The 23,579-nt window shown below is 39.3% G+C and overlaps 1 long non-coding RNA gene across 1 annotated transcript in view; it reads right to left on the reverse strand.

The window, feature by feature from the left end:
• LOC134761918 (uncharacterized) overlaps positions 1 to 20,714 on the reverse strand; it is a 35,148-nt gene extending 14,434 nt beyond the window's left edge. The window contains exon 1 of the long non-coding RNA XR_010141085.1: positions 20,016 to 20,714. This is a non-coding gene — a long non-coding RNA (uncharacterized LOC134761918). The remainder of the gene's footprint in view (positions 1 to 20,015) is intronic.
• Between the last annotated feature and the right edge of the window lie 2,865 nt (positions 20,715 to 23,579).

Raw genomic sequence — 23,579 nt, forward strand, 5'->3', positions numbered from 1 at the left:
TGCAGAAAATTGAAACTGGACCCTTTCCTTACACCTTGTACAAAAATTAAGAGAAATTAAAGACTTAAATGTAAAACCCAAAACTATGAAAACCCTAGAAGAAAACCTAGGCAATAGCATTCAGGACATAGGCATGGGCAAAGATATCATGACTAAAACACCAAAAGCAATTGCAACAAAAGCAAAAATTGACAAATGGAATCTATTTAAACTACAGAACTTCTGCGCAGCAAAAGAAACTATGAGAGTGCACAGACAACCTACAGAATGGAAGATTTTTGCAATCTAGCCACCTGACACAGGTCTAATATCCAGAATCTACAAGGAACTTAAGAAGAAAACAAACAACCCCATTAAAATTGGGCAAAGAACATGAACAGACACTTCTCAAAAGAAGACATTTATTTGGCCAACAAACATGAAAAAAAGCTCAACATCACTGATCATTAGAGAAATGAAAATTAAAACCACAATGAGATACCATCTCATGCCAATCAGAATGGTGATTAAAAAGTCCAGAAACAACAGATGCTGGAGAGGCTGTGGAGAAATAGGAACACTTTTACACTATTGGCGGAAATGTAAATTAGTTCATTGTGGAAGACAGGTGGCAATTTTTCAAGACCTAGAATGAGAAATACCATTTGACCCAGCAATTCCATTACTGGGTATATATCTAAAGGAATACAAATCTTTCTATTATAAAGATACATGCATGCATATGTTCACTGCAGTACTGTTAACAATAGCAAAGACATGGAATCAACCCAAATGCCCATCAATGATAGACTGGATAAAGAAAATGTGGCACATATACACCATGGAGTAGTATGCAGCTATAAAAAGGAAAGAGGTCATGTCCTTTGCAGAGAAATGGATGGAGCTGAAAGCCATTATCCTCAGCAAACTAACACAGGAACAGAAAACCAAACACTGCATGTTCTCACTTATAAGTAGAAGCAGAACAATGAGAACACATGACACAGGGAGGGGAACAACACACACTGGGACCTGTTGGCTGGTTGTGGGGAGGAAGAACAATGGGGTAAATAGCTAATGCTTGCAGGGCTTAATACCTAGGTGATGGATTGATAGGTGCAGAGCACCACCATGGCACACGTTTACCTATGTAACAAACCTTCACATTCTGCACATGTATTCCAGAACTTAAAATAAAATTAAAATTACAAAAGAACAAAATGCAGACTATATAGCTACATAGGACTTTTAGCTCTATTTCAGGTATATTTAAGAAGACTTTTCTGACCACTCTATTAAAATTAACAATCTTTATTTGCATTTCTCTGATGGCCAGTGATGATGAGCATTTTTTCATGTGTTTTTTGGCTGCATAAATGTCTTCTTTTGAGAAGTGTCTGTTCATGTCCTTTGCCCACTTTTTGATGGGGTTGTTTGTTTTTTTCTTGTAAATTTGTTGGAGTTCATTGTAGATTCTGGATATTAGCCCTTTGTCAGATGAGTAGGTTGCAAAAATTTTCTCCCATTTTGTAGGTTGCCTGATCACTCTGATGGTAGTTTCCTTTGCTGTGCAGTAGCTCTTTAGTTTAATTAGATCCCATTTGTCAATTTTGGCTTGTGTTGCCATTGCTTTTTAGAATGGCAATCAATAAAAAGTCAAGAAACAACAGGTGCTGGAGAGGATGTGGAGAAATAGGAACACTTTTACACTGTTGGTGGGACTGTAAACTAGTTCAACCCTTGTGGAAGTCAGTGTGGTGATTCCTCAGGGATCTAGAACTAGAAATTCCATTCGACCCAGCCATCCCATTACTGGGTATATACCCAAAGGACTATAAATCATGCTGCTATAAAGACACATGCACACGTGTGTTTATTGCGGCATTATTCACAATAGTAAAGACTTGGAACCAACCCAAATGTCCAACAATGATAGACTGGATTAAGAAAATGTGGCACATATACACCATGGAATACTATGCAGCCATAAAAAATGATGAGTTCATGTCCTTTGTAGGGACATGGATGAAATTGGAAATCATCATTCTCAGTAAACTATCGCAAGAACAAAAAACCAAACACCACATATTCTCACTCATAGGTGGGAATTGAACAATGAGAACACATGGACACAGGAAGGGGAACATCACACTTCGGGGACTGTTGTGGGGTTGGGGGAGTGGGGAGGGATAGCATTGGGAGATATACCTAATGCTAGATGACGAGTTAGTGGGTGCAGCGCACCAGCATGGCACATGTATACTTATGTAACTTACCTGCACATTGCACACATGTACCATAAAACCTAAAGTATAATAATAATAATAATAATAATAATAAATAAATAAATAATAAATAAAACAAAAAAAAAACCAATCTTTATTTCAGCACTCTTCCTCTCCTCACTTTTCTCATACATACACATATGATCAGCCAACTTTTGATTTTTGCTCTCTCATATGTAAGCTCTATGAGGATAGGGACTGCTGCGTTTATTATTGTAATGGTTTCTGCTCATTTTTTCTGGGACTTAAATAATGCCTGGCACACAGTACAGTAGTTCCCTCCCCCCTTATCCACAGAGGATATGTTCCAAGACCTACAATGAATGCCTAAATTACACATGATACCAAACCCTATATATAGACAGTCCCCAACTATAACTCTTCAAATTAAGATTTTTCAACTTTACAATGGTAAAAGCGTATGCATTCAATAGAAACTGTACTTTAAGGACCTATACAACCATTCATTTTTTGAATTTCAACTTTTGGCTACAGGGAGTACATGTGCAAGTTTGTTACATGGGTATATTGCATGATGCTGAGGTCTGGGGTACAGATCCTGTCACCCAGGTAGTGAGCATAGTACCCGATAGGTACTATCAGATAGATTCATTAAAGAACTCAAAGAATATTTATCATTTGATCCAGCAGTCCCACTACTGGCTACCTATCCAAAGGAAAATAAGTCATTATATGAAAAAGACACATGCACACATGTTATTGCAGCTCGATTCATAGTTGCAAAGATATGGAGTCAACCCAAGTGCCCATCAACCAATGAGTAGATAAAATGTAGAATATACCAACCATGGAATGCTACTCAACCATAAAAAAAGAATGAAATGTATTTTGCAACAACTTGGATGGAGCTCCAGGCTATTATGCTAAGTGAAGTAACTGAGGAATGGAAAACAAAACACCATATGTTCTCATTTATAAGCTAAGCTATGAGTACCAAAAGGCATACAGAGTGTTGTAATGGACTTCGGAGACTCAGAAGTGGGAGAGTGGGAAGGAGGCTGGGAAGGGAGGCGTGAGATTAAAAAAACTACATATTGGGTACAATGTATACTACTCCGGTGACAGGTGCACCAAAATCTCAGAATTCACCACTATATAATTCATTAATGTAATCAAAAACCACTTGTACCTCAAAAGCTATGAAATAAAAATAAATAATAATAGCTATTCTAAGTGATATGAGATGGTATCTCATTGTGGTTTGATTTGCATTTCTGATAATTCTGTAGCATTTTTTCATGCTTGTTAGACACTTCTTTTGAGACTGTCTTTTCATGTTCTTTGACCATTTTTTCCTGGGGTTATTTGGTTTTTGCTTAAGTTCTTTATAGATTCTAGATATCAGACCTTTGTCAGATGCATTGTTTGTGAATATTTTCTTCTATTCTGCAAGCATCTGTTTACTCTTGATAGTTTCTTTTGCTGTGCAAAAGCTCTTTAATTAGATCCCACTTGTCAATTTTTGTTGCAATTGCTTTTGGGGGCTTAGCCAAAAATTATTTGCCAAGGCTGATGTCAAGAAGGGTATTTCCTAGGTATTTTTCTAGCATTTTTATAGTTTGAGGTCTTAAATTTAAATCTTTAGTCCATCTTGAGTTAATTTTTGCGTATGGTGAAAGGGAAATATTCAGTTTTATTATTCTACATATGGCTATCCAGTTATCCTAGCATCATTTGTTGAATTGGGAGTTCTTTCCCCACTGTTTGTTATTGTCAGCTTCATTGAAGATCAGATGGTTGTGTGTGTGTGGCTTTATTGCTGAATTTTCTATTCCATTCCATTGGTCTATATGTCTGTTTTTGTGCCAGTACCATGCTGATTTGGTTACTGTAGACTTGTAGTATTGTTTGAAGTTGAATAGTGTGGTGCCTCTGGTTTTGTTCTTTTTGCTTAGGATTGCCTTAGCTATTCAGGCATTTTGGTTTCATATGAATCTTAGAAAATTTTCTAATTCTGTGAAAAATGACATTGGTAGTCTGATAGGAATAGCATTCAATCTGTAGATTACCTTGGGCAATACAGGCATTCTAAAGATATTGATTCTTCCCACCCATGAGCATAGAATGTTTTTCCAGTTATTTGTGTTATCTGTGATTCCTTTTGGCAGTGTTTTGTAGTTCTCCTTGTAGAGATCTTTCAACTCTGGTTAGCTGTATTACTAGGTATTTCATTTTCCTTGTGGCTATTGTAAATGGGATTGTGTTCTTTATTTGACTCTCTGCCTGGATGTTATTGGTGTACAGAAATGCTATTGATTTTTATGCACTGATTTTGTGTCCTGAAACCTAATTTATTATAATAGTTCTAGAAGTCTTTAGGGTTTTCTAGATATATAATCATATTGTCATAGAAGAGAAATAGTTTGACTACTTCTTTTCCTACCTGAATGCATTGTATTTCTTTCTCTTGCCTGATTGCTCTGGCTGGGACTTCCAGTACTATGTTAAATGGGAGTGGTGAGAGTGGGCATCCTTGTATTTTTCCAGTTCTCAAGGGGAATGCCTCCAGCTTTTGCCCATTCGGTATGATATTGGCTGTGGGTCTGATATGGATGACTCTTATTATTTTGAGGTATGCTCCTTTAATGCCTAGTCAGTTGAGGGTTTTTTTTTTTAATCATGAAGGGATGTTGGATTTTATTGAAAGCTTTTTCTACATCTATTGAGATGATCATTATTTTTTACTTGCAGTTACAGGATCCAATAAATTATGTGAGATATTCTATACTTTAGCAAAAAATAAGCTTTCTATTAGATGGTTTTACCCAACTGTAGGCTAATATAAGTGTTCTGAGCACATTTAAGGTAAGCTAGACTAAGTTATGATATTGGTAGGTCTATTAAATATAATTTTGACTTACGATATTTTCAACTTAGGTTTATCAGAATGTAGCCCCATCATAAGTTGAGGAACAACTGTATACTGTTTTGTTGTTGATCTGATAACCAAGAAAGCTACTAAGTGACTAACAGTAAGTAGCATACATAGCATGGATATGCTAGACAAAGGGATAACTCACGTCCCAGGCAGGATGAAACAGAACAGTGCAAGGTTTCATTACGCCACTCAGAATGGTGTGCAATTTAAGACTTACCAATTATTCTGGAATTTTTCATTTGATATTTTTAGAACAGTTGACTGCAGATAACTGAAATCATGGAAAGCAAAACAGCAGTTAAGGGAGACTATTGTCGGTGCTTAGTAAATACTTATTGAATGAATAAACGAGGTCATCAGAAAAGGCTTTCTGAGAAATAAACATTTAAGCTGAGACCTAAATATGGAGCCAGTCGTGCAAGGAGGGGTGAAAAGAGAAGACTTTTCTAGGTGGAGGAAAGAGATACAAAGGCCCTGAGGCAGGAAGAGATTGACGTACAAGGAACTTAAGAAAGTCCGTATGCTAGAAGATTGTGTTGGGCAGTGGCTGGAGCTGAGGTTGGAGACATGAGTAGGACAAGGTTGTTCTGTGTCTCATAGGTTAAGGTAAAGACTGGATTTTATTGTAAATGAATTGGGAAGTGATACAAGCAAAGCAGTAATATTTGGGTTTAAACATGATCACGCTGGTTTGTGTGTGTGAAACCATTAAAGGATGACAAAAGTATAACCATAGAGATCAGTTATAAGACTGTCGCAACAGCAGTGATAATATTACCAGTATTTATTGAGCACTTACTCCTATCAGGTAGTAGTCTAAGTGCTTTAACAAAATTTTAGTTTAATTAACTGGTAAATTTGATGCTTTTCAAATTGTTTTTTTCTTAAGCATTATTTTTCCATATTATAATCTACTTTAGTGTAATATCAGACACAGCAAACAGTATCATTTTCAAATTTAATATGTTAATCTTTAATGGAACTCCAGAGAGAACACTATGATTCAAAGGGTTTTTTATTTTTTTATTTTTATTATTTTTTTATTTTTTTTGGTTTTTTGAGACAGAGTCTCATGCTGTCACCCAAGCTGAAGTGCAACGGCACAACCTCAGCCCACTGCAAACTCTGCCTCTGGAGTTCAAGCAATTCTCCCCTCTCAGCGTCCAGAGTAGCTGGAATTACAGGTGCTCACCACCACGCCCAGCTAATTTTTATATTTTTGTAGAGATGGGGTTTCACCATGTTGGCCAGGCTAGTCTTGAACACCTGACCTCAGGTGATCCACCTGCCTTGGCCTCCCAAATTGCTGGGATTACAGGTGTGAGCCACCATGCCCAGCCTTAAAGGCATGCTTTATCTTAAAAAAAATTGAGAAATGTTCTTGTAGATATTTAAGAATTATAATTGATCCTTAGGCATCTGAAAATGGTGTTTAGAGACAATAATGAAGCCATGTAGGGGATATTCTAAACTGGGAATTATTTTGGGAACTGGGTAGGAAAATCCAGCTACCAGAGGTGAAAGTCTAGACTAACATGACTGTAGTGGGAAATACACGAAGAAGATCAATGCAGGTTAATTGCAAAAAAAAAAAAAAGAAAGAATTTGAAGTCTCGTTGAATAGAGGGGAAGCATGGAGGTAGGGGGGAATTAAAGATGTCTTCAAGGCTTTGAGAAACAGGGATGTAGTGGACACTGTTCATGCTCTGCCCAGATCCCCTTTATGTGTCTATTGCATCCGTCTTCCAAATGCCAGGGAAATTATGTCTTTTTATCCAGGGACAGCTGACAGCTAATGACTGACTTATACGTCCTGGGATATGCCTCAAGGAGGGACAACTCTGTGGTGCTGTCCTGCTTCAGAGTTCCCTGTGGGATCAGGCTGAGGCTAGACTTCAACTGAAACCATATCTTGCTCAGCTTCTGCTCTTGCCTTATCTGTTTCTTCTCCTTCCAGATTTCTCTTGAGAGTACTTCCTCAATAAATCACTTATGCAAGGATCCCTGTCCTAGGCTCCATTTCTATGGATACTGACCTAAGATAGAAGAGTAGGGAAATACTGGAGCAACTGCCTTAGAAGGAAAAGTGGGAGCGCGGTGTTAATTTGTACTCGTTTGACAGATATTATCAATCTTTTCCCAACATAGTAAAAGCTCTCATGGTGCACCTTTCACACGGGAAGGGTATGATCGCAGCTAGAGGAGGAAATTGCAAGATACTCAAGTAGTAGGCATATTTCAAGTACACTTCATCTAAATTTGACTTTTTAATACCATTTCCTTAACTAGAGAGCCAAATGCCCATTGAACTAGTTCTAAGTGCATTTTATTAAGTGACCTAAATTTTAAAAATCGAAGTACTTTTCAAATAGAGAATAGAGGACCCATGAGCACCTAGGGATCTGTAAAACATCCCAAACAATTTTTCAAGTGTTTTATTTTTGGCAAAACTTAGTTTAACTCATTTTGCAAGTGCTCTTCTCTCAGTTTTTAAACCCTTGGGCATTTCAAAGGAAATTTAATCCGTATGTTTCTGATTCATTTACATTTTAAGTCATAAAAATGTTATTTTTATAAGGGCTGTTTGATATCCAAGAAACTTTCTGAGCCTTTTTAAAAATCTCTTTAAAGTCTTGTCAGTGGGAGCCAGGGAGCTGACATGGTGTGTGATGCACCACCCGAAAATGTAATCCAGACAGACTCAGCCATAGACTGACCTCAGAACAATGCATGCCACAGCCAGCCAAAAAATAATGGCAATGTGATGATCAAGAAAGTTGGTCTGGACACCAGAGAACCCTTGAGACACACAAGAGAAGCCAACAGCAAATGATAGGAAAGATTAAAGTGAGATATATTAGCATGTTCTTGATGTGTGTGCGCATATAAGGACTAGACTAACTTCCATTATAGCAAGCCATGATTCCTGGCACCTTTCAGGAAGATCTGCAGATTTCTGCAGGACAAAGTTGCATATCACCACCCACATACTTTAGGTAAAGAAAACTGTGCCTTCCCCCAGCATTGTAAATAATAAGGCGTCGAAATAACATTCAAGGACTTAAAGTAAGTCACTGTATATTCTTACTACAGAATACTAGACAGCAATTAAAATGCTGACGTTAATAATACTTAAAGATGTAAAAAGATGTTCCTAGTTCATTGCTAAATGCAAAATGTGGTGACAAACCTGTATACAGACATTAGGATCACATTTATTTAAAAAAGGACTATCAAATATATATGTACATTGAAATATTAAATAGTAATTATCTGTAACTGGTAGGGTCAGGGTGTTTTTATTTTATTTGCTTTGTTATATTTTCTAACTTTTCTACAATATGCATTGTGTAGTTTAAAAAATTCTTTGTCTACATTTTAAAAATTATACAGAATAGTATTCCTATAATATTGTAGGAGAGCAATGCCCTTCTTTTTCTGCTTGTTTCTTTTGCTTGGTAACAACGTGCACGGGGTCCAAGCCAGAGGGGGTGCTGCAGCAAGCACTCGATGATCAAACCGTCTGAGAGTTGATGGAATGCAAGCGTTCATCTGGAATGGCTGAGTCTGTGGTGACCATGCTTTCTGAACCCCAAATTGGTCACACAGTCTAACCTGTGGGGGGTACACGACAGGATAGATTATTTTAAATCGGAACTGCTCTCAAACTTCCAGGACATACGGTTTTTCTGGCTGTAGGACACGTTGCTTCAGAAAGGAAGAAAAATTCTAAAAGGCAATCTGAGGAACTCTGAAGGAAAAAATAACAGCTGGTAATTTATAAAGCTATAGCTGCTGGTACTGAACATCCGCTGAACAAGAAGAACTCTTCATTCTCCCTTGTGTGACTGTAGCAGCATTTTAAATCCAAAGGCCTATTACTCTCACATCTGCTGGCATCTAGTCAGCTGCTGTTTAAAGTCCTCCCTGCACAAAATGAACACGGCTGCCAATATTAATTATCTCCATAATTCTCCTGAAACTTGTAAAATAAATGCTTTTCCCTGAAGAACCACTCTCCCTAATATCATTAGCACCCCATTTCCTCTCTGCTTTTCTACCATCCCCACAACCTCAGGGCTGGTTCTGAATAACAAGCTATTTTCCTGTCTGTTCAGCTGGGCTCATTACATCCTCTTTGATCATAAAGATGGAGTAATGCAAAGCAAAACCATCCTTTTTGAGCTCCTATTAGTAGAGAAAAGTTAGATAAATAATCTTTAATGCTTTTTTTTTTTTAAAAAAAGTGATTCCACAACATTCCAATCAAAAGGAATAGGATAAGTAGGGGAATCAGTTAATTATATAAAATCAAGTTATTTCAAGGTCCTGGAAAGACTTTAACATTCTGTGATGATTCTATTTAAATATGCTGTATTCTTACCTTCTGGAATAGCTAGATCCATTCTAAATAGGTATTAATTTTAAAGTTTAAAAATGATGAAAAGTTTAACCAATTGGCCTGTCATGGTTAATCATACTCTTCTACCAAACACTTTCTGCTCAACTTACAAGAAATGAACTCTCAGTTCCATGTCCTATGGGATAGTTTCCAAATGTTGGCAAATCTCTCTTCCGACGGACAGCATTTTCTTCAAAAGTTTACCAGGGCCTTAGTTATGGATCGATGTCATATAAAGTCAATGTCCATTCCAAATCAGACATACATAAATGAACTTCAAAAGTCCTTCATCCCATAGCAACGCAATGGGATGTTTTACTGATTCCCCCATCTGAGAAAGTTTAAGAGAGAGAAGGGGAGGAGGAGGAGGAGAGATGCAAGGAGGGGGAAGAGAGAGACTGACTTGATCTTTGATAAATTCATCCCCTAATTTGTCATCATGCCATGAGTCCTAGATTCAAATATCACCAAAGCAGTGGCCCCCAACATTAGACAGGATGTGAAATATTGTTACAGACTATAGGTGCCTAATAATTATCTCATTATAAAGTGTAGGGTGATTTGTACAAAACAAAAAGACTGTATATACATCATACTGTGAGAGGGAAAGTAACTTTCTCAGGAAAGTTGACACTTGAGTTAAATGATTAGGAGTTAAACCAGGGGTAGAGTGTGAATGCAGAGGATAAATAAATGAATAATATTATGAAGTATTTTTTGGTCAATAGGCATTATATCGCTACCAATTAGAGCTGGTAGGCATATAGACTACCCCCCTCCCAAAAAAAGAAAACAGATCAGAACTAAATTATGATCAAATGTATATTTGAAAACAATTAAAATATTTTGTTAATTTTTAAAAAATCAACATTGCTCATCTTAAGTAAATTTTTTCCCATCGGAGGTCCAGCAACGTTTTCTTCTCTGGCTACTACTGAATCATGTAAAACCAAGCTCTCATTTTTTTCAGAAAGCAAACAAGAACTTGTGTGATGTTTGAGAATACTTTTTTTGTTTTGTTTTGAGATGGAGTCTCACTCTGTCACCCAGGCTGGAGTGCAGTGGCACAATCTCGGCTCACTGCAACCTCCGCCTCCCAGGTTCAAGCAATACTCCAGCCTCAGTCTCCTGAATAGCTGGGACTACAGGCCTGCGCCACTGTGTCTGGCTAATTTTTTTTATATATATATATTTAGTAGAGACAGGGTTTCACCATGTTGGCCACACTGGTCTCGAACTCCTGACTTCAGGTGACCCACCTGCCTCCACCTCCCAAGGTGCTGGGATTACAGGCATAAGACACCGCGCCCGGCCTCTTTACTTTTTTTTTTAACATAGAATATTGTGTTTGAAAAAGCATGTAAGCCCAGGACTTTGAGACTAACCTGGGCAACATGGCGAAACACCATCTCTACAAAAAATACAAAAATTAGCCGGGTGTGGTGGGACACGTCTGTAGTCTCAGTTACTCAGGAGGCTGAGATGGGAGGATTGCTTCAGTCCAGGAGGCTGAGACTGCAGTAAGCCCAGATCACGCTATTGCACTCCAGCTTGAGTGACAAAGTGAGACTATCTTCAAGAGGAAAAAAAAGAAGAAAAAAGAAAAAGCATGGATTTAGGTTTGAATCCCAGATTCCCCACCCATCAGCTTTGTGATGTAGCATATTAACTTTTCAGAGACTCAGTTTCCTCATCTGTTTTAATAGTGGCCAACATTTCTTGTTTAACAAAGCTGTTGGTAGACTTTAATTCAATCATGTTTATAAGGGTGATAATATAGTATCTGGCATACAATCCATGTTTATTCTCTTCTTTTTCCCTTTCCTTGGGGACAGGGGTCTGAGAAGGGGAAATGAGATAGCCCAAGCTCATCATCTTAGAAATAGTGCCCATGTTCAGGCAACACTAATATTTGCATGGTTGGCCTGATGTAAGTTAGCCAAGCCTGACTCAGTCTGATCATGTTCCTTTTCATCAGCTGGAAAAAAAAAGTAATATTTAGTTAGGGATTTGGGATGTCAATAGAAAGCTAGTGCTCACCATTTCATTTACACAATGGAGAGACACCTGCAGTGTAGCTTGCAGAACAGAATAGAATTGTTATAAAAAATATCCCCCATGGCAGCAAGGACACTTACAGTTAATGAGCTAATAAATATTGTCAAGTGATCTTTCTCTTGCCAAGTATTAAATCATAAAGAGGGGGGAAGGGAAGGATTAGAACTGCATATTTGCTACAGAGTTCAAATTCTGAGCTGCTTCTGGCAAACTTTTATTACAATTGACCACATCTTAGGCTTGTCAGTCCACCATTTCCCCATATTGCCTGACACTGCATGTTTGTTCTCTAGGTCAGAGACTTCTTTCTTGTGGGCCAGTATCTGGTAGGAAGCACAACGTTCTTTTTCCTTTCAGGAATGGCCTTTTGCAGGTTTGTCTCTTCTGTTGCTGCCACACCTAAGGATAAAGATTGGTCTTCCCCACTGCAAAATTAGCCTTTACAGTTTCATTTCATAGTCTCATTTCTCTCCAGAGATTGTTATGAACACTTGTTCTCAGTATTTGCTCAAAAATGTGTGAATTTTTAATTTCCAACCTTGACACTCCATTCCAAATATCTGGTCTTTTCCAATTCTTTTTCACTGGACTGACACTACAACTCACCATTTCTTCAACTTCTAATTAGAGCCAATGTGGTTGTTTTAGAAAATGTCCACAAATGCTTTGATATGGCTTTCTTCAAAAGGTAGAGGCTAGTTTCCCTCACTTGGAGTGTGGCTGAACTTAATGACTTCTAACAAATACAATGTGGTAAAATTAGTGTTGTTTGACTTCCAAGACTAGATCATAAAAGGCATAGTGACATTCTTTCTGTTCTTTTTCTTGGATTAACCACTTTGGGGAAAATCAGTGCTATGAGAATTCTCAAATAACTGTGTGGAAAAACCCACAGGGCAAGGAATGTAGGCTTCCTGCCAATAGCTATCGGAGTCAACCATCTTGGAAGCAAACCCTCCAGCCCCAATTAAGCTTTCAGATGACTACAATCTTGGCTGATGCCTGTTTGGCAACCTCATGAGAAACTCTAATAGAAAATCATCTAGCTAATCTGCTCCTAACTTTCTGACCCACAGAAACTGTGAGGTAATAAATGCTTATTGTATTAAGCTACTAAGTTCAGTAATTTGCTAGGCAGCAAAAGATAACTAATGGAGATGGATTGTAAGATGTGTTCCTGGTCCCTTGCTTACTTATGGATTACAGAATAAGTTTTCTTTGAATACTTTTATTTTTCCCAAAGAAATGTTACGTTTCTGTTCAGCATTACTAGAGTTATTTCAATGCATGTCTTTATGAAGTAGCAGAGATTTTTATTTGGGGATTCCAACCTTCAAATAGATCTCCAGTAACACAAACAAATGGAAAGACATTCCATGCTCATGGATAGAAAGAATCAATATCCTTAAAAATGGCCATACTACCCAAAGCAATTTATCAATTCAATGCTATTCCTATTAAACTACCATTGACATTCTTTGCAGAAATAGAAAAAACTATTTTAAAATTCATATGAAACCAAAAAAGAGCCCAAATAGTCAAGGTAATCCCAAGCAAAAAGAACAAAGCTGGAGGCATCAGTCTACCTGACTTCAAACTATATTACAGGGCTACAGTAGCCAAAACAGCATGGTACTGGTACAAAAACAGACAAATAGACCAGTGGAACAGAATAGAGAAACCACAAATAGGGCTGCACACTTAACAACTTCTGATCGTATATAACAATCCTGACAAAAGCAATGAGGAAAGGATTCCCTACTCAATCAATTGTGCTGGGATACTGGGCAAGCTATATGCAGAAGACTGAAACTGGACCCCTTTATTACACCATATATGAAAATCAACTCAAAATGGATTAAAAAATTAAATGTAAAACCAAAAACTATAAAAACCCTGGAAGATAACCTAGGAAATACCATTATGGAACAGGTAAAGATTTTATGATGTAGACACCAAAAGCAACTGCAACAGAAGCAAAATTTGACAAATTGGATCTAATTAAACTAAAGAGCTTCTGCACAGCAAAGGAAACTATCAACAGAGTGAACAACCTACAGAATGGGAAAAAATTTTTGCCAACTATGTATCTGAAAAAAGTCTAATATCCAGCACCTATAAGAAACAAATTTACAAGAAAAAGGGGCCTAAGACATGAATAGACACTTCTCAAAAGAAGACATACATGCAGCCAATAATCATGAAAAAAAGCTCAACATCACTGATCATTAGAGAAATGAAAATCAAAACCACAATGAGATAGCATCTCACACCAGTCAGAATGGCTATTAGTAAAAAGTCAAAAAATAACAGATGTCTGTGCAGTTGTAGAGAAAAAGGAATGCTGATACACTGTTGGTGGGAGTGTAAATTAGTTCAACTGTTGTGGAAGACAGTAGGGTGACTCCTCAAAGACCTAAAGGCAGAAATATCATTTGACCCAGAAATCCCATTACTGGGTATATACCCAAAGGAATGTAAATCATTCTTTTATAAAGAGATACATGCACACATATGTTCACTGCAGCACCATTCATAATAGCAAAGACAGAATCAACCCAAATGCCCATCAATGATTGACTGGATAAAGAAAATGTGGTACATATACACCGTAGAATACTATGCAGCCATAAAAAAGAATGAGATCATGTTCTTTGCAGGGAAATGGATAGAGCTGAAGGCCATTATCCTTAGCAAGCTAACGGAGGAGCAGAAAATCAAATATGTCATGTTCTCACTTATAAGTGGGAGCTAAATGATGAGAACACATAGACGAGAACACCACACCACATATAGGGCCTTTAGAGGGTGGGAGGAGGTAGAAGATTTGGAAAAATAACTAATGAGTACTAGGCTTAAAACCTGGGTGACAAAATAATCTGTACAACAAACCCCCATGATACAAGTTTACTTATATAACAAATCTACACTTGTATCCCTGAACTTAAAATAAAAGTTTAAAAGGAAGACACAAACAGATCTCTGGGAAAGATGTAGCCTCAAAGCAGAGTGTTATCCCTGAGTCTGCTTGCCCTTCCTTTTCCTGTCTTCACTTTTCTCCTCTTGGGACTTCCTTTGAGCTCCCTCTTTACTGTCATATCCTGCCCTGAGGCAAAAACTGCCTGGGTGGGAGTGTTTGCTGCAGGGAAGGCACACCTGTAAGATGGGTGGGAGGGGCCAGACACAGAAGCAGAGAGGCCTTGCCTAAGCCTGGAGAAAATGAACTGTCATTGCCAGAATGGAGAAACAGAAACTAGTAGGTGCAGGCCTACATTACAAGCAAGAGAGGGATAAAAACCCACCTCCAATTTGAGGTGCAAGTGAAAGACTTGGCCAATGGAAAAACAAGTCATGACATGAGAACGAGGCTCAGGAGGAATTTGGCATCTCCAGTGGCATCAAGAGGTTCTGAGGTTCCAGTGACCTCTTCCTTTAAAAGATACTCTTTCTTCTCTTGTCTTTGGTGAAATCACAGGCTCCTGAGCTTCTTCCTAAGTTTCTGGGTCTTTGCTGTGTCCTTCTCCGCTGGCGGATCTCTAAATGTGACAATGTCCCAGGATTCCAATCCTGAAACTTTTTCTTTCTGTATGCACTCACCCCAGGTGACATCATTTGACCCATAGCTTGAAATAAATCTATATGTCAATGATTCCAGATCAACATCTCTGGACTTCAGATTTATATATCCAGAAACATTCTTCCTATCTCTGCATGGGTGTCTAAAGAGCAACCCAATCATAAGATGATCCTAAAACCAAACCCTGAATTCCTACCTCACAACAAATTGACTTGTGATTTTCTTGGTTATGGCTTTTTTAAAATTACTTTTGTTCAACAAGTGCCCAAGCCCCAAATCTAGAAGTTATCCTTGATTCCTCTCTTTCCCCTAGCAACCACATTTTGCCCATCAGCAACTCCTATTAAATTTGCTTCTGAAACTCACCCTGTTCTTTCACCTGGTCCACTTATTGCTGTAAGCTAATGTGTGCTAGTACATCCACTCTTCACCTCCATGATCCATTTCCCATACTATAGCTGACTTTTAATTTAAACAATTCAGATCATAACTTACAATTGTTGTTTTATTACAATTGTAATAAAATTGTTACATTTTATGAAACATGTGAGAACAAAATCCACATGTTTCATCCTGATTTTATAAAGCCCTCTATGGCCTGGTGCAGTGGCTCATACTTGTAACCCCAGCTCTTTGGGAGGCCAAAGTGGTAGGATCACTTGAGCCGAGGAGTTCACGACCAACCTGGGCAACACAGTGAGACCCCATCTGTACAAAAAACAAACATTAGCTGGGCGTGGTGGTGCATGCCTGTAGTCCCAGCTACTTGGGAGGCTGAGGTGGGAGGATTGCTTGAGCCTGAAAGGTTGAGGCTGCAGTAAGCTGCGATTATGCCACTGCACTCCAGTCTGGGCTACAGAGCAAGACCTTGTCTGAAAAAATATATATGAAGCTCTCCATGATCTGGCTTCTGACTTTCACATGCCCTTCTACTCCTTCCAGGCACACTGACCTGGCTTCTGTTCCTGCAACACATCAGGCACCTTCTTGTCTTAGGACCTTTGCACTTTCTGTGCCCTGAGCTTCAATTCTCTATTTCCTGATCTTCGCATGTCCAATTCCTTCTTGAAATTCGATCCTTAACTTCAATATGACTTCCTCCAAGAGGCCATTCCCAACCAAACTCTCTAAAATGGCCATTCAGCTTCTCATATCACTTAATTTCAGTTCTTTGCCCAACTCTATCAAAACTATCTTGATAATTTTGTTTTACTTTATTTGCCTTATTTTCTTTTTTGTAATTTTTTTTAACTTTTATATCCCATTCATCTAGAACAGTTCCTGGTACAAAGTAAAGACATAGTTAATACTTAATATTATTATTAAGAAAGAAATTGGCCAGGCACAGTGGCTCATGCCTGTAATCTCAGCACTTTGGGAGGCCAAGGTGGGTGGATCACCTGAGATCAGGAGTTCGAGACCAGCCTCTACTAAAAACACAAAAAATTAGCTGGGCCTGGTGGTGGGCACCTGTAATCCCAGCTACTCGGGAGGCCGAGGCAGGAGAATTGCTTGAACCCGGGAGACAGAGGTTGCAGTGAGCCGAGATCACACCATTGCACTCCAGCCTGGGCAACAAGAGTGAAACTTTGTCTCAAAAAAATAAATATTAAGAAAGAAATAATGAATGACATCCTGTGTTCCTAAGGTGGGGCTCAATAATATTCCCCAGTTCTTCCCTCTGTTAATTTTTTGATGAAATGCTTTAATGTTGGGAAGTCATAAATTTAGAGCAAGAGTTTCTGTCTGACTAGGGTCCTATTTGTGTCCTGAGAATACAGTTCCTCATTTCCAGGAGGGCTTGGTGACAGGACTGATACGGAAGACTGCCATATGGTACATTGGTATGCACCTGCCATGAGAACACTCATTGGAATAAACAGGAAAATTATGGAAAGTGGCTGGCTACAGAGGACTTGACATTTTGCCTCACAGCTCTGGGGGGAAAAAAGGCAGAACTATTGAGAAAGTATATGCACATATTAATTGGCATGTCATACACCTCCCTGGAGTAACACTAATTTGAGAAGGAGAAAAAAAGTCTTTCAACTTTTTTTTATAGATGAATACCAAATACTTTTGCCTTATTATGTACAGCAGACCAAATTCTCATTGTATACATACATCCAAAAATCTATGTGTGATGCATACACACTAATACCTGGAGGTTAAAATAACACCACAGTAGAAAGGATAGACAAGCATATTTCTTTGTTTTTATTTATTTATTTTGAGATGGAGTCTCACTCTGTTGCCCAGGCTGGAGTGCAGTGATGCGGTCCCAGCTCACTGCAACCTCCACCTCCTGGGTTCAAGCGATTCTCCTGCCTCAGCCTCTTGAGTAGCTGGGATTACAGGTGCCTGCCACCATGCCCGGCTGATTTTTCTATTTTTAGTAGAGATGGGGTTTCACCATGTTGGCCAGGCTGGTCTGTAAATCCTGACCTCATGATCCACCAAGCCTTGGCCTCCCAAAGTGCTCAGATTACCAGGCATGAGCCACTGTGCCCAGCCACATATTTCTTATTTATGGTTGTGTTTATACTTCTAGCTTCTAGGCAACTTAATTGATTTGAATGTGGTATGTCCTTGTTAAGAACTGTCCGAGCACATGACAAAATGACTCAGACTAATATCCTGGTTTTGAAATATAGCATGTCAAGGTGAAAGGAATGATGGAAATATTTCAGTTCTTTTTTTTTAAACACTTAAGAACAAGGTTCCAGAGATGTTACATCACTTTCCCAAAGTTCCATAAGTACATAGCTGACACAAAAAAGAACATGCTATAGAAATGTAAATGCACTTTAATTTACTCATTAACATATTAAAAGTGAAACCCCAAACTCAAGCTAGTAACGCTGAGATGAGAAACATTTTATTCAGTTAATGAAGAGACTTTCTCTACCTCATATACTCATTAGTTCATTCCATAATATCAGATTTGGACATATACACATATAGACATAGATACCTGAATTCTGTCTTTTTTCACTGACCTGAATTTTTAATTTGATAGTTGAAATGCTAGTCAAGCAATTTTTTTATGACTCAAATTTTCAATCAAGGAGTTAATGAATAACTGTGACATATTTTATATACATAAAAGCCACACACAGTGATATCTTAACATAGAGCTTTTCCAGGGACTAGTCAGGAGTTACAAATGGGAAAATTCTTAAATGGCATATATCTCCCACCCACCTTCCTTGTAGCTCAGTTCTCTAAGGAACACTGACATTATTTACAAAAGCTATGAGCTACCAAGAGGATATAAAAATGCTGAGTTGCTCAGGCAGAAGCATCTTTACTATACAGATGCTCAGAAGATCAAAAGCTAAAGTCGAAGTTATTTTTTGCATACTCTAATGCATAGAGAACTTTAATTCTGTAGTCTAATTTTTAAAGTTTTATAAATGTTCAATAATATCTGCTAGAAGAAAAGAGGGAATAGGAAGAAGGAAAGGGAAAAAGTCAAAAAATTAAATAGCCCCCATTATGCACCAAGGCAATTAAAGAGACATTTCATGAAAAGGAAAGATGAAGGAGAGAGATCAGTTCTTTTTTTCTTTGAGACAGTCTCACTCTTGCCCAGGCTGGAGTACAGTGGCACAATCTCAGCTCACTGCAACCTCGACTTCCCAAGTTCAAGCAATTCTCCTGCCTCAGACTCCCAAGTAGCTGGGATTACAGGTGTGCACCACCACACCCAGCTAATCTGTGTATTTTAGTAGAGATGGGGGTTTCACTATGTTGGCCAGGCTGGTCTCAAACTCTTGACCTCAAGTGGTTTACCCACCTTGGCTTCCCAAAGTACTGGGATTATAGGTGTGAGCCACCATGCCTGGCGAAGATCAGTTCTTAAAGCTGTAGTGATGGTGATATCTGACTTCCAGAAGCTGGACATTAACATTGTCTGCTATTGGTGGCAACATCAAGAATTGCACTTAGTCTTGAAGCTACATTTAGCGAGCACATTACCTTTAGATTGTATATTTATTTGGGTAGAATGGGACACTGATTAAAAACAGGTGGAGGGGGGACTAAAGCACCCTTACACACGGCCCACCATTTAGATTTGCCACTGCAGTTTTATAGTTTTCAGGTTGGAGAAACAATTAATGCAGGAACAAAGGACATGAAGAAAAACTATAGTATTAGAGCTGGAACAGATCTAAGAAATCATCAGGTTTGTGGTCTGATGACCACACAAGGAGCTGAACAAAACGAGTAATTATTGAATCTGGGTGATAGAAACATGGAGGTTTTATTACAGTATTCTCACTAGTTTATGTGTATTTGAAAATGTTAATAGAAGAGGAAGGAAAGAAAGAGAGGCTTCTTCAAGTCCTATGAAAGAGAAATACTGATCATTTCCCCCTAAACTAATAATAAATGCCATTGCAAAGGACTTTGCACTCAATACTTTGCACTTATACTAAGTCAAAATAAACCACGACCCATATTCTGACTCTACCTATGGAATTTCTCTTTTGCGGAGATTGTCCCAGCAACTGCCTCAACTCTTGGAAACAAGTAACCCCTTTGAGAGAGTCAGAAACAGAAGTCTGGATCAGTACAAAAGCAGAAAATGAGACGTAAAATCAAAATACCCCATGCTGTCAATCCTCTGTTGATCTCTGTGCCACCAGAAAGGCAAACCTTGCACATCTGCTTTCCGCTGCACAGCTGCGTCATGGACATCAGGTGGGGTACTACTTTATGGATTCTATTTGCAATCATTGTATAGACTCTCAATACCAAGCAAGCCCAGAAATGAATGTTAGCTTTGTATATGCCAAATTAGGAACCTACCTTTTCAGATGCTAAATTCAGAAGATGTTTAGAAGGAGAATTAAGGGAATTCCACTTGATGAGAAGGTAGCTCTTCATGGAAAATTGAAATGAGTAGAGAGACCCAGTGATATTCCAACCCAGGCATTGTTTGTCCCTGTGCTGCTGAGGGTTCATCTGGCCACACACAGGCTGAAAAACCACTAGGAACTTCAGCAAGGTCCCTTGGAAGTAACTTTTAATAAAGTCCAATCAATTCGCCAAAAGTTTACCATAGAACATGTTAGGTGCCAAGTGTTATACTATGTCATAGAAATAAGATACAGAAGATGGCCAAATAGGAACAGCTCCGGTCTAGAGCTCCCAGCGCGAGCGACGCAGAAGACGGGTGATTTCTGCATTTCCATCTGAGGTACCGTGTTCATCTCACGAGGGAGTGCCAGACAGTGGGCGCAGGTCAGTGGGTGAGTGCACCGTGCGCCAGCCGAAGCAGGGGCGAGGCATTGCCTCACTCGGGAAGCGCAAGGGGTCAGGGAGTTCCCTTTCCAGGAGTGACAGACGGCACCTGGAAAATCGGGCCACTCCCACCCGAATACTGTGCTTTTCCGACGGGCTTAGGAAACGGTGCCCCAGGAGAGTATAGACCACACCTGGCTCAGAGGGTCCTACGCCCACGGAGTCTCGCTGATTGCTAGCACAGCAGTCTGAGATCAAACAGCAAGTCCGCAGCGAGGCTGGGGGAGGGGCGCCCGCCATTGCCCAGGCTCGCTTAGGTAAACAAAGCAGCCTGGAAGCTTGAACTGGGTGGCGCCCACCACAGCTCAAGGAGGCCTGCCTGCCTCTGTAGGCTCCACCTCTGAGGGCAGGGCACAGACAAACAAAAAGACAGCAGTAACCTCTGCAGACTTAAATGTCCCTGGTCTGACAGCTTTGAGGAGAGCAGTGGTTCTCCCAGCACGCAGCTGGAGATCTGAGAACGGGCTGACTGCCTCCTCAAGTGGGTCCCTGACCCCTGACCCCCAAGCAGCCTAACTGGGAGGCACCCCCCAGCAGGGGCAGACTGACACCTCACACGGCCGGCCAGGTACTCCAACAGACCTGCAGCTGAGGGTCCTGTCTGTTAGAAGGAAAACTAACAGAAAGGACATCCTCACCAAAAACCCATCTGTACATCACCATCATCAAAGACCAAAAGTAGATAAAACCACAAAGATGGGGAAAAAACAGAGCAGAAAATGTGGAAACTCTAAAAAGCAGAGCACCTCTCCTCCTCCAAAGGAACGCAGTTCCTCACCAGCAACGGAACAAAGCTGGATGGAGAATGACTTTGATGAGCTGAGAGAAGAAGGCTTCAGACAATCAAATTACTCCGAGCTACGGGAGGATATTCAAACCAAAGGCAAAGAAGTTGAAAACTTTGAAAAAAATTTAGAAGAATGTATAACTAGAATAACCAATACAGAGAAGTGCTTAAAGGAGCTGATGGAGCTGAAAACCAAGGCTCGAGAACTACGTGAAGAATGCAGAAGCCTCAGGAGCCGATGGGATCAAATGGAAGAAAGGGTATCAGCCCTGGAAGATGAAATGAATGAAATGAAGCGAGAAGGGAAGTTTAGAGAAAAAAGAATAAAAAGAAACGAGCAAGGCCTCCAAGAAATGTGGGACTATGTGAAAAGACCAAATCTACGTCTGATTGGTGTACCTGAAAGTGACGGGGAGAATGGAAACAAGTTGGAAAACACTCTGCAGGATATTATCCAGGAGAACTTCCCCAATCTAGCAAGGCAGGCCAACATTCAGATTCAGGAAATACAGAGAACGCCACAAAGATAGTCCTCGAGAAGAGCAACTCCAGGACACATAATTGTCAGATTCACCAAAGTTGAAATGAAGGAAAAAATGTTAAGGGCAGCCAGAGAGAAAGGTCGGGTTACCATCAAAGGGAAGCCCATCAGACTAACAGCAGATCTCTCGGCAGAAACCCTACAAGCCAGAAGAGAATGGGGGCCAGTATTCAACATTCTTAAAGAAAAGAATTTTCAACCCAGAATTTCATATCCTGCCAAACTAAGCTTCATAAGTGAAGGAGAAATAAAATACTTTACAGACAAGCAAATGCTGAGAGATTTTGTCACCACCAGGCCTGCCCTAAAAGAGCTCCTGAAGGAAGCGCTAAACATGGAAAGGCACAACCGGTACCAGCCACTGCAAAATCATACCGAAATGTAAAGACCATCGAGACTAGGAAGAGACTGCTTCAACTAACGAGCAAAATAACCAGCTAACATCATAATGACAGGATCAAATTCACATATAACAATATTAACTTTAAATGTAAATAGACTAAATGCTCCAATTAAAAGACACAGACTGGCAAATTGGATAAAGACTCAAGACCCATCAGTGTGCTGTATTCAGGAAACCCATCTCACGTGCAGAGACACACATAGGCTCAAAATAAAAGGATGGAGGAAGATCTACCAAGCAAACGGAAAACAAAAAAAGGCAGGGGTTGCAATCCTAGTCTCTGATAAAACAGACTTTAAACCAACAAAGATCAAAAGAGACAAAGAAGGCCATTACATAATGGTAAAGGGATTAATTCAACAAGAAGAGCTAACTATCCTAAATATATATGCACCCAATACAGGAGCACCCAGATTCATAAAGCAAGTCCTGAGTGACCTACAAAGAGACTTAGACTCCCACACATTAATATTGGGAGACTTTAACACCCCACTGTCAACATTAGACAGATCAACGAGACAGAAAGTCAACAAGGATACCCAGGAATTGAACTCAGCTCTGCACCAAGCGGACCTAATGGACATCTACAGAACTCTCCACCCCAAATCAACAGAATATACATTTTTTTCAGCACCACACCACACCTATTCCAAAATTGACCACATACTTGGAAGTAAAGCTCTCCTCAATAAATGTAAAAGAACAGAAATTATAACAAACTATCTCTCAGATCACAGTGCAATCAAGCTAGAACTCAGGATTAAGAATCTCACTCAAAACCGCTCAACTACATGGAAACTGAACAACCTGCTCCTGAATGACTACTGGGTACATAATGAAATGAAGGCAGAAATAAAGATGTTCTTTGAAACCAACGAGAACCAAGACACAACATACCAGAATCTCTGGGATGCATTCAAAGCAGTGTGTAGAGGGAAATTTATAGCACTAAATGCCCACAAGAGAAAGCAGGAAAGATCCAAAATTGACACCCTAACATCACAATTAAAAGAACTAGAAAAGCAAGAGCAAACACATTCAAAAGCTAGTAGAAGGCAAGAAATAACTAAAATCAGAGCAGAACTGAAGGAAATAGAGACACAAAAAACCCTTCAAAAAAATCAATGAATCCAAGAGCTGGTTTTTTGAAAGGATCAACAAAATTGATAGACCGCTAGCAAGATTAATAAAGAAAAAAAGAGAGAAGAATCAAATAGATGCAATAAAAAATGATAAAGGGGATATCACCACCGATCCCACAGAAATACAAACTACCATCAGAGAATATTACAAACACCTCTACGCAAATAAACTAGAAAATCTAGAAGAAATGGATAA

This window comes from Pongo abelii, chromosome 7 (genome assembly GCF_028885655.2).
Source record: "Pongo abelii isolate AG06213 chromosome 7, NHGRI_mPonAbe1-v2.0_pri, whole genome shotgun sequence".
Lineage (NCBI taxonomy): Eukaryota > Metazoa > Chordata > Mammalia > Primates > Hominidae > Pongo > Pongo abelii.